This window comes from Trachemys scripta, chromosome 16 (assembly GCF_013100865.1).
Source record: "Trachemys scripta elegans isolate TJP31775 chromosome 16, CAS_Tse_1.0, whole genome shotgun sequence".
Taxonomy (NCBI): Eukaryota; Metazoa; Chordata; order Testudines; family Emydidae; genus Trachemys; species Trachemys scripta.
Window position 1 is genome coordinate 17,740,095 of NC_048313.1, and position 9,241 is coordinate 17,749,335.

General features: G+C 46.0%; 1 protein-coding gene across 9 annotated transcripts in view; it reads right to left on the bottom strand.

Moving 5' to 3' along the window:
- The window catches only part of SLC11A2 (solute carrier family 11 member 2), a 46,016-nt gene that overhangs the window by 26,232 nt on the left and 10,543 nt on the right, over positions 1-9,241 (bottom strand). For 2 of the 9 annotated variants that reach the window (XM_034793245.1, XM_034793243.1), the window contains exon 1: positions 624-775. The exons of 5 other annotated variants lie outside the window; for them this stretch is intronic. The gene's annotated coding sequence lies outside the window, so the exon portion shown is untranslated. Of the gene's footprint in view, positions 1-623; positions 776-4,339; positions 4,477-9,241 lie in introns of those variants that run through there. 2 more of the 9 variants (XM_034793247.1, XM_034793244.1) reach the window with 2 other exon arrangements.

Here is a 9,241-nt window from a genome sequence, read left to right on the forward strand (position 1 = left end):
CAGATGAAAGCATCCCTAAATATTAACATGTCAACTTAAAAAAAATCCCAATGATATATTCAAGTCCCGATAACATCGAAGCATGGTATGTAAAGCACTTAATGTCCTCAAAGCCTGTTATATATTAACAGGGTATTTTTGCTCCTAGGACAATGCCATATATTGGCAATGTTATCTTCCTAAATTCCATCTTAATGTGGGCATACAAGGAAAATGCTAGTTGGATGTTAACATTAAGTGAATTTGTGCCAAAGTTAAGGTGTTCAAAGCATAACTACAGTTCATGCATTCCATTCTGAACAAGCCAGCACAGCTAACACGTAGCTGATGTTAAAAAAAAAAAAAAAAAAAAAAAAAAACCAGACAGACTTCAGCTCATTCACAGCAATTTGCTCAGTTGAAATGGCACCGTTCCTTTTCTGTAGATAAGACAACCCTACTCAAATATCTACTCAAATATGCTCAAGATTTTAAATTGTTTCTTCTAGAACAACAGATTAATGCAGAGTAAACAGTGTTCTGTGAGCTCTATGCACCTCGTGGCGCTCAGTGAAATTTGCTAGTGCCACTTTAGACAAATTAGGAGTTTGCTCTTCACGGGACTATCACGCACATTTGCTCACCTTAGGTGAGGGCCTACAGAAGTTCAGATGGTCTGTTTCAGTGCCTCGAAAAGCACGTCAGATTTCATTTGCCACGTACAAAGGCTGCAATATTTTGGTGCAATGCTTTAGCTTTCACCTGTTCTGCAAGGGAAAAAATAATCCTCCGATGGATCATCACCTCGTCCAACTCTGCAGGCACAAGAGGACCAGACAATTGGTGATCCTAGTTTGAAAGCTATTGTTTTGATACATGTGCAACGCTGACAGACCCCAGTTGGCGGCGGGTGGGATCGAACCTGGGACCTCTGAAGCTTAGTGCTTGGGCTAAAAGCCAACTGGCTATTAGCTAAGGCTGTAGCGCAGACTGACTGACTTATTCTTCTCTCTCTCACTCCTAGATGAGACAGAACACCACACCCAGGAGGTGTGGGGGTTACACATGCCATATACTCTTCTTGTCTTAAAAGCAGCAGAATTCCACCGAGGCCCACATCCCTTACAGATATGAATGCTGTCACTACGCGGCATTCTGCTGCGGCAGCTACATTTCTGACCAAGTGTGGTCATTAAAATAGTTAGATGAAATTATCACCTTGATCCAACGATGTGGAAACTACCACAGTCTGCAGCAATTTCAGCAGCACCACCATGATCAAATGATCGGATATAGCATCAGCAAGACTTGATGCCAAAGGGATTCTTTTAGACCAAGGGCACGTTAGTTCTGCCTTAGACTTAGTTGCTAGTTTGCATACGCAGTTCCCTCCTAGATGGGCACCCATCTTCAAGGCTAGACAGGGCCGCCCAGAGGGGGGGGCAAGTGGGGCAATTTGCCCCCTGCAGGGGCCCCCCATAAGAATATAATATTCTATAGTATTGCAACTTTTTTTTATGGAAGGGGCCCCCTGAATCCTGTGGGCGGCCCTGAGGCTAGATCAAAGTTTTACCCATCTTAGTTATGTGAGCATGTGACTTGTCTTCTTTATTGCTCTTTCAAAACAAGAGCTGCAAATGATTTTATACTAGAATCTTAAGCAGCCACCACCGACACAAACATTCTCTCCGTTGGTGTATAAAAGCCAGCAACAAATGCAAGCACATCCTACAGAACAGTTTGAAAAACTCAAATACCAAGGGAATTTGCCAGAACAGGGCAGAGAGGCTAAACAGGTGACTATGTGATATGCAAGTGATCCCAAACTGGCCAGGACTGTTCTGTCTTATAGTGGGTCACTGACTACAATGGATGTGAGCTACCAGAGTACAAGCTTGCCGTTGCGCAGGTAGGTCAGGTCAACCATCCACAGCAGCTGGAGAGAGATCTTGACTGATTTTCTACAGGACTGTAGAGACAGCTTTCAGCATAGTTTACCTTACAGTGGAGGAGATGTAGTCACTAGGAGTAAAGTCTTAGGCTCCCAAGTCACTTAGGTGCTTCTGAAGTCCATTTTCAAAAGTAATTTAGGCACTTAAAAGCCTAAGTCTTGCTTTCAATGAGTCTTGGGAACTTTTGAAAACGTTATCCATTGCTCTACAGAAGCCTGTTTACAGAACACAATCCTCACACATCCTCCCTTTGGATTTTAAAGCTTTACAGATTTATTTTTAGAAGCCGTTCTGATGAAACCTTAATTCTAAAACCTAATAGAACAGATTATTCAATACATCGTGTTTCCCTCAAAACAAGTTCCCCAGAAGGAAAGAAGTTACTTATTTCTGCAGCAAGTTCTCTTAACACCAACCTCAGAGAGGTTAATAAAGGCAAAAGGGAAGATGATCACATGGCAAACATTCCTTAGAGGAAGAAACTGACCTAAATATCTCCTTGCAAAGCACATTTCTCTTTGAGTGTGAGATAAGCCATTTCACTCCTATCTCTGCTGACAAGCTACAAACCCTGGCCTAGTTTAAACTCTCATGACACATTCATTTACTATGCCTGTCCTCCTTTGTCCAGACAGCAAACGCTTAAGTAGGAGAGCTTGAAAGCATCGTTCACTGACCTCTTACAACATGCTATTCAACACCTGATGCTCGACCATTTCCATTCTTCTGTACTAACAAACCACAATAGGCAGCGCATGAAGGAAACACCTTAAAATAAACTTCTGAGGGAAGTGGTCAATTCTCCGTCTGTTGATGTCAAGATAGGATGCGTTTCTGAAAGGCACATTTTAGTAAATACCAGGGCTCAATATAAAGATAACTAGATGAAGTTCTATTGTCTGTGATACAGGTCAGAATAAAAGATCTGATGGTCTCTTCTGGCTTTAAAAATCTATGAGTTTGATTGGATAAGCCCCTCCAGCCAAATGCTTAGAGCTGTCCTGTGGGTCTCTGCAGAAAGCCATGTGTTTGCCCTTAAAATGTATTTTGTGTGCCAGTAATACATTTTAACGTTTGTAGGAGGTCTCTTTCTATAAGTCTATAATATATAACTAAACTATTGTTATATGTAAAGTAAGTAAGGTTTTTAAAATGTTTAAGAAGCTTCATTTAAAATTAAATTAAAATGCAGAGCCCTCCGGACCAGTGGCCAGGACTTGGGCAGTGTGTGTGCCACTGAAAATCAGCTCACACGTGCCATAGGTTGCCTACCCCTGCTCTAGAATATGAAGAGCAACAGTTTCTGTGTGCACACCTCCTTGAACTTTAAAAATTCCAACAGGTAATTGGGAGGTGTGTTGGACTCTGGATTATTCTTCTCCACATCCTCTGAAGCTGCTCTAGTCCACAAGGCAAATACAGTACCTCTTTTGTTTAGACATTCAATACCTCTTGCAGCAAACAACAGACCATTCTCCTGCACAAATCCTGAACCACTACTTACGAAGTTACACACTTCAGTCCAGTGAGTTCTTTCTTTTTACTGGCATTTCTAGGGTTCTGCAATTCTGCTTCCCAGCAGCAGTAAACTGGAAAGCATGAACAACTGATGAGTGCTTGCCAGTCATTATCATAAGATGGGGATGTATACTAGACAATGGGGAACCTAGTCTAGTAACAGACCAAAAGCAGGTAGGGTTACAGAGGCTCTTGCAGTTGGTGCTGGGCTTTGATCTTCCCTGGCTTCCCTGCTGGCCACGCGATCTCTCCATGCTGGAGCAGTTACTGGTTTTTAAGCAGGCTTCAGCCAGAATGGTGGATCCCTCCTCAGAACTCTGAGCAGGGCCATATGGTTATTTTATCCATATCTGTAGGGTGACCAGATGTCCTGATATTATAGGGAAAGCCCCGATATTCGGGGCTTTTTCTTATGTAGGTGCCTATTACCCCCCTCCCCCCCCCCCCCCCCACAATCCTCTGTCCTGATTTTAAACTTGCTAGCTGGTCATCCTGTATATCTGGGCATTTATACAGTGCTCACCCACAGTGGTATCCCAGCACCTTTCTGAGTCATTACACACAGACATGGGAAAAACAGCTACACTTCTTTATGGCTCATTATTTGTACTGTGGTAGCAGCTAAGAGCCCCAACTATGGACTCCACTGTACTAGGCCCTGTCCAAACACAGGGCCCAAAAGATGGTCTCCACCCCCAAAAGTTTACAGTTGAATTGCTTTGGTATATCCAGTTAGCCATTCACCCTTCATTATAAAGCTAGCCCCCCCACAGTGTGACCCTCCCCAGCCCTCCTGGGGCTTCCTAACACATACACCTTTCTGTGCCAGTTATCACCTGAAGAAGAGCTCTGTGTAACCTTGTCTCTCTCACCAACAGAACTTTACCCACCTTGTCTCTCTAATATCCTGGGACCGACACTGCTACATCACTAGAAGTTTTCACTAGTCAGTTCTTCTTGACCAAGTGTGAGAGTCAATGTCCAGACTGCAGAACTGTCTCCTTCCTCTCTGTGAAAGCTTTTGCCCTACCAAAGCAGCCTCTTTATAGCATTCCTCGTTATCTGGGCAGTTTCAACACACAAAGACATTCTGATGACCAGAGATTGGGGGGAGGAGGGGTGGAGTGGAAAAGATGATTCAGCAAGCCAGCTGAACAAGTGACTTAAATTGCCCTTGAGAGGGTTAAATTAACCCCATCCCTGGCCATTACATCACTTCTTAAAATACTGCCAATACCAGCTACCATTTCCAGTTCAGAGCAGAAAACATGACAGCAAGTGTCTCTGAGCTCTTCTATTAACACCACAACTGAAAGTTACCAATGGGCCCCACGCAAAGTGGCAATCCCAGCGTAGGGGCTGGGTTATTGTATTGTAGTTCCAGATTGTGCTAGTCACTGTTCTAATCAAACTGTGCTTTTATTGCGGAAAGAAAGATATAGACTATTTAAAAAAAAAATAATGGGAGGAAAATGGGTGTGACAAAACAGAGTCCCAAAAGCGAGGAAAAACAACAACCTGTTTCTCGCTATGTGAAATCAGAACCCACTAGGTTTTGGCACTCAGCAGGAGAGTAGAGTTTGCAGCTGCCCCTATGAGACTGTTCTGTGTTTGTACAGCATGTAACACAATGGGGTCCCAGTTCACGACAAATACAATACAAATAATACTAGTAAGATGCTGCTGCTGGGGGGGAGGGGGCACAGCAGCCCGAGGCTGCCCCAGCAGTGGCCGGTGCAGGGTCTGTCCGAGCGGCCCCTGGACCAGCCGCACTGGCCACTGTAGAAGTCACCGAAGTCCTGGAAAGTCACGGAATCCATGACAGACTCGCAGCTTTAATTATGATATAACGAGACCGAACAGACACAGTTTGTCTTCCAGCTAACTGTTACCAGTCACAAGAACAGCCATAGTGGGTCAGACCAAAGGTCCATCTTCCCCAGTATCCTGTCTTCCGACAGTGGCCAATGCCAGGTGCCCCAGAGGGAATGAACAGAACAGGAAATCATTAAGTGATCCATCCCCGTTTCCCATTCCCAGCTTCTGGCAATCCGAGGCTAGGGACACCATCCCTGCCCATCCTGGCTAAGAGCCATTGGTGGACCAATCCTCCATGAATTTATCTGGTTCTTTTTTGAACCCTGTTAAAGTCTTGGCCTTCACAACATTCTCTAGCAAAGAGTTCCACAGGCTGACTGTGCGTTGTGTGAAGAAATACTTCCTTTTGTTTGTTTTAAACCTGCTGCCTACTGATTTTATTTGGTGACCCCTAGTTCTTGTGTCATGTGGAGTAAATAACACTTCCTTATTTACTTTCTTCATACCCGTAATGATTTTATAGACCTCAATCATATAGCCACCTTAGTCGTCTCTTTTCCACGCTGAAAAGTCCCAGTCTTATTAATCTCTCCTCATACAGAAGCTGTTCCATACTCCTAATAATTTTTGTTGCCCTTTTCTGAACCTTTTCCAATTCTAATATATCTTTTTTGAGATGGGGTGACCACATTTGCACGCAGTATTCAAATGGGTGTTTGATGGATTTATATAGAGGTAATATGATATTTTCTGTCTTATTATCTATCCCTTTCTTAATGATTCTTAACAATCTGTTCACTTTTTTGACTGCCGCGGCACATTGAGTGGATGTTTTCAGAGAACTATCCACAATGACTCCACAATCTCTTCTTGAGTGGTAACGGCTAATTTAGACCCCATCATTTTATATGTACAGTTGGGATTATGTTTTCCAATGTGCATTACTTTGGATTTATCAACACTGAATGTCATCTGCCATTTTGTCGCCCAGTCACCCAGTTTTGAGAGATCCTTTTGTAGCTCTTCACAGTCTGCCTGGGACTTAACTATCTTGCGTACTTTTGTATCACCAGTCTATTTTAGTTATAGGAGAATGAAAACCACTTTCCATTATTATCCCTTTTTAGATATTTCAGCACCAAGAGAGCAGAACGCCTCCCTTCAAACAGGCTCAGCAGGGCAAAGAGGGGGAATGGCCATCCACCCGTCACAGACACACAATAATCCCAAACCCCTTCTGCACTCAGGTCTCTAGCATGTCTCAAAAGAACAGTGGGTAATGAAGTATAATTTTATGATCTAGCCGTTCCTTTTAGTTCTGATGAAAGCCCCTCCCACTGCAAATGCCTTCACTGAATTAAGTGATGAAACCCTCTTTTCAACAATGGTTTCAGTATTCCTCACTAAGGCTTGGTCTACACTACCCCCCCCAATTCGAACTAAGGTACGCAACTTCAGCTACGTGAATAACGTAGCTGAAGTCGAAGTACCTTAGTTCGAACTTACCTTGGTCCACACGCGGCAGGCAGGCTCCCCCGTCGACTCCGCGGTACTCCTCTCGCCGAGCTGGAGTACCGCAGTCGACGGCAAGCACTTCCGGGTTCGACTTATCGCGTCCAGACTAGACGCGATAAGTCGAACCCAGAACTTCGATTTCCAGCCGTCGAACTAGCTGGTAAGTGTAGCCAAGGCCTAAGAGAGCCACAAAGACCTGGCCAACATTTGCTGTATTTGAAGATATGACGCACACATCTCTTCTACTTTAAATATCCGCCTCTTCACACAGATTCAAATGTCGTTATAACTCAGAACTCATCCTATGCTTAGAGTCGCTCATTTTAGGATTGCAGGCTGCTTTGGAGGAAAAACATAGATGCTGATCTGTTGAGAAAGGAGATCAGGAAATGGGAGCATGTCTCCTGCTCCAGATGTGTTCCAAAAGGACTTAAGGAGAGTTTAAACCCCTCTGATCTTAGTATCCTTTCAAGAAGCATCTGGATCTTAGTGGGGAGTCCTGTGTTGGTTTCACTTTGGGAATGCTCCACCCAAAAGTTCTGCTTATACCTGAGCCTTCACTAAAGAGGTATTTGCTCTTGAAGGTAATGCCCAGGAATTCCAGATGTGGATATTAACTTTTGAAGGGTTACAATGACTTTCCCTGGGCTGAGCCTGGCATTATGTTGTATTGTGTTCGCCAAAAAGTACAGCAACAGAATACTAATGTAACTTTTCATCCCACTTGGTATCACACATAGCGAGCACTGGAGTTTGGACTCCAGGACACGTGATGTGGCTTTGTGATAACACTAAAACAAATAATAGTCCATGTTTCATGGTTAAGACAGGCACAGAGATATGTGATGTCGCCACATTTCAAACAAAGCATTACATCAGGGGGAGTCAATTATTTTTTGTCAAGGTCCAAATTTCTTGGTCAAGGTATAGTCAAGGTCCAGACTGCAGAGAAACATTTTTCACATTGCAACAACAATAAGAGTCACTTGGAGTGAAGTAAAGAGGATGGGGAGAAAGAAGATTAGACCAAGAAAGAGATGCAAAATTATTTATCTTACATCAAATTACGATCCAAATTAAAAGTTCAGAGCGAAACAGCAGCCTGGGGAGAAGGGCAGGGCATGGTCACTGATATTGTGTTGTACACATTTCTCTGTATATCATCTGCCTGGCCCTAAGGACTTTGTCCAGAGCTTATCACCATACAACATAAGAATTAACTCTATTTAGAGTTTAAGCTCATTGGGGCAGGGCCTTTAAAGCACAAAGCAGACTTTAGGCACTTAAAAAAAAAAAACAACCATCAACAACAAGAAAGCAGGCTGCAAGATCCCGCTGAGACTCAAACTCCAATAAGCCACTGAGACACCCATAAGTTGGTGGCACTAATGCCCGAACAACTCCACAGGCTCTGGGACACCACAAGGTCACAGAGCACATAGGGAAATGCCAGGGCATGCATGCACAGTCATCATTCCCGTTATGCAAGGTTAGTATCTGGTGTGCTGAATGCAGCAAACCACAAAAGGGCACTGTCCCAGAAAGAGAGCATAAGAATGAGATGAATATAATATATCCTGCTGTACAGACTTGAGTCACAAGTCACCTTCCTCCTCCCCCTGACATAGCTGCTGCAACAGCAGTGGAAGCCTCCTGCCCCAATGGCCCATGTGTATACATTAACCAAACCCCACAGGGGTATGCAGCCCCCTTAACCCACCCACCATTCCTCCACGGGGGCCCTGCAGCCCCCAGGGTGTCACCTCTTCACTCCCTCGGGAGTATACACCATCCCTGCAACACCAGCGTGCTACCTGCTTCCCCATCCCAGGGATCTGCACCAAACCCCCCTACCCAGTGACCTCTGCTCTCCCACCCCCACCGACCTCCCTCTTCCAGGGCATGCACCACCCTAGACACCCCTGCAGTGCCAGTTAATACCTCATCCCCCGCCTCCCCCCATGGACCCTGGCCCTCCCCCATTACCAGCTTCTCTCCCCACTAGAATCCTCTGCTCTCTTGGTACCAATACCCCTCCCCCTGCCCCCCCCCTGTGCCAGCTCCCCTCCCCCACTCTCGGGTCCTACCCCACCCCCTCTGGCTACTCTCTCCCCCGCCTCACACACCTCTGCCCCCCACCCCGGTACCAGCTCCCGCCACCCGTGCCAGCCCCTCCCCCACGCCTCTGCCCCCCACCCCGGTACCAGCTCCCGCCACCCGTGCCAGCCCCTCCCCCACGCCTCTGCCCCCCACCCCGGTACCAGCTCCCGCCACCCGTGCCAGCCCCCCCCCCACGCCTCTGCCCCCCACCCCGGTACCAGCTCCCGCCACCCGTGCCAGCCCCTCCCCCACCCCTGCGGTGTGTAGCCCGAGATCGGAAGAGCGCCGCGCCGGGCCAGAGTGTAGCCCCCCGTGGTCGCCGCATCCTTCAAACAGGCCGCCCCCCGCGCGCCCCGCCC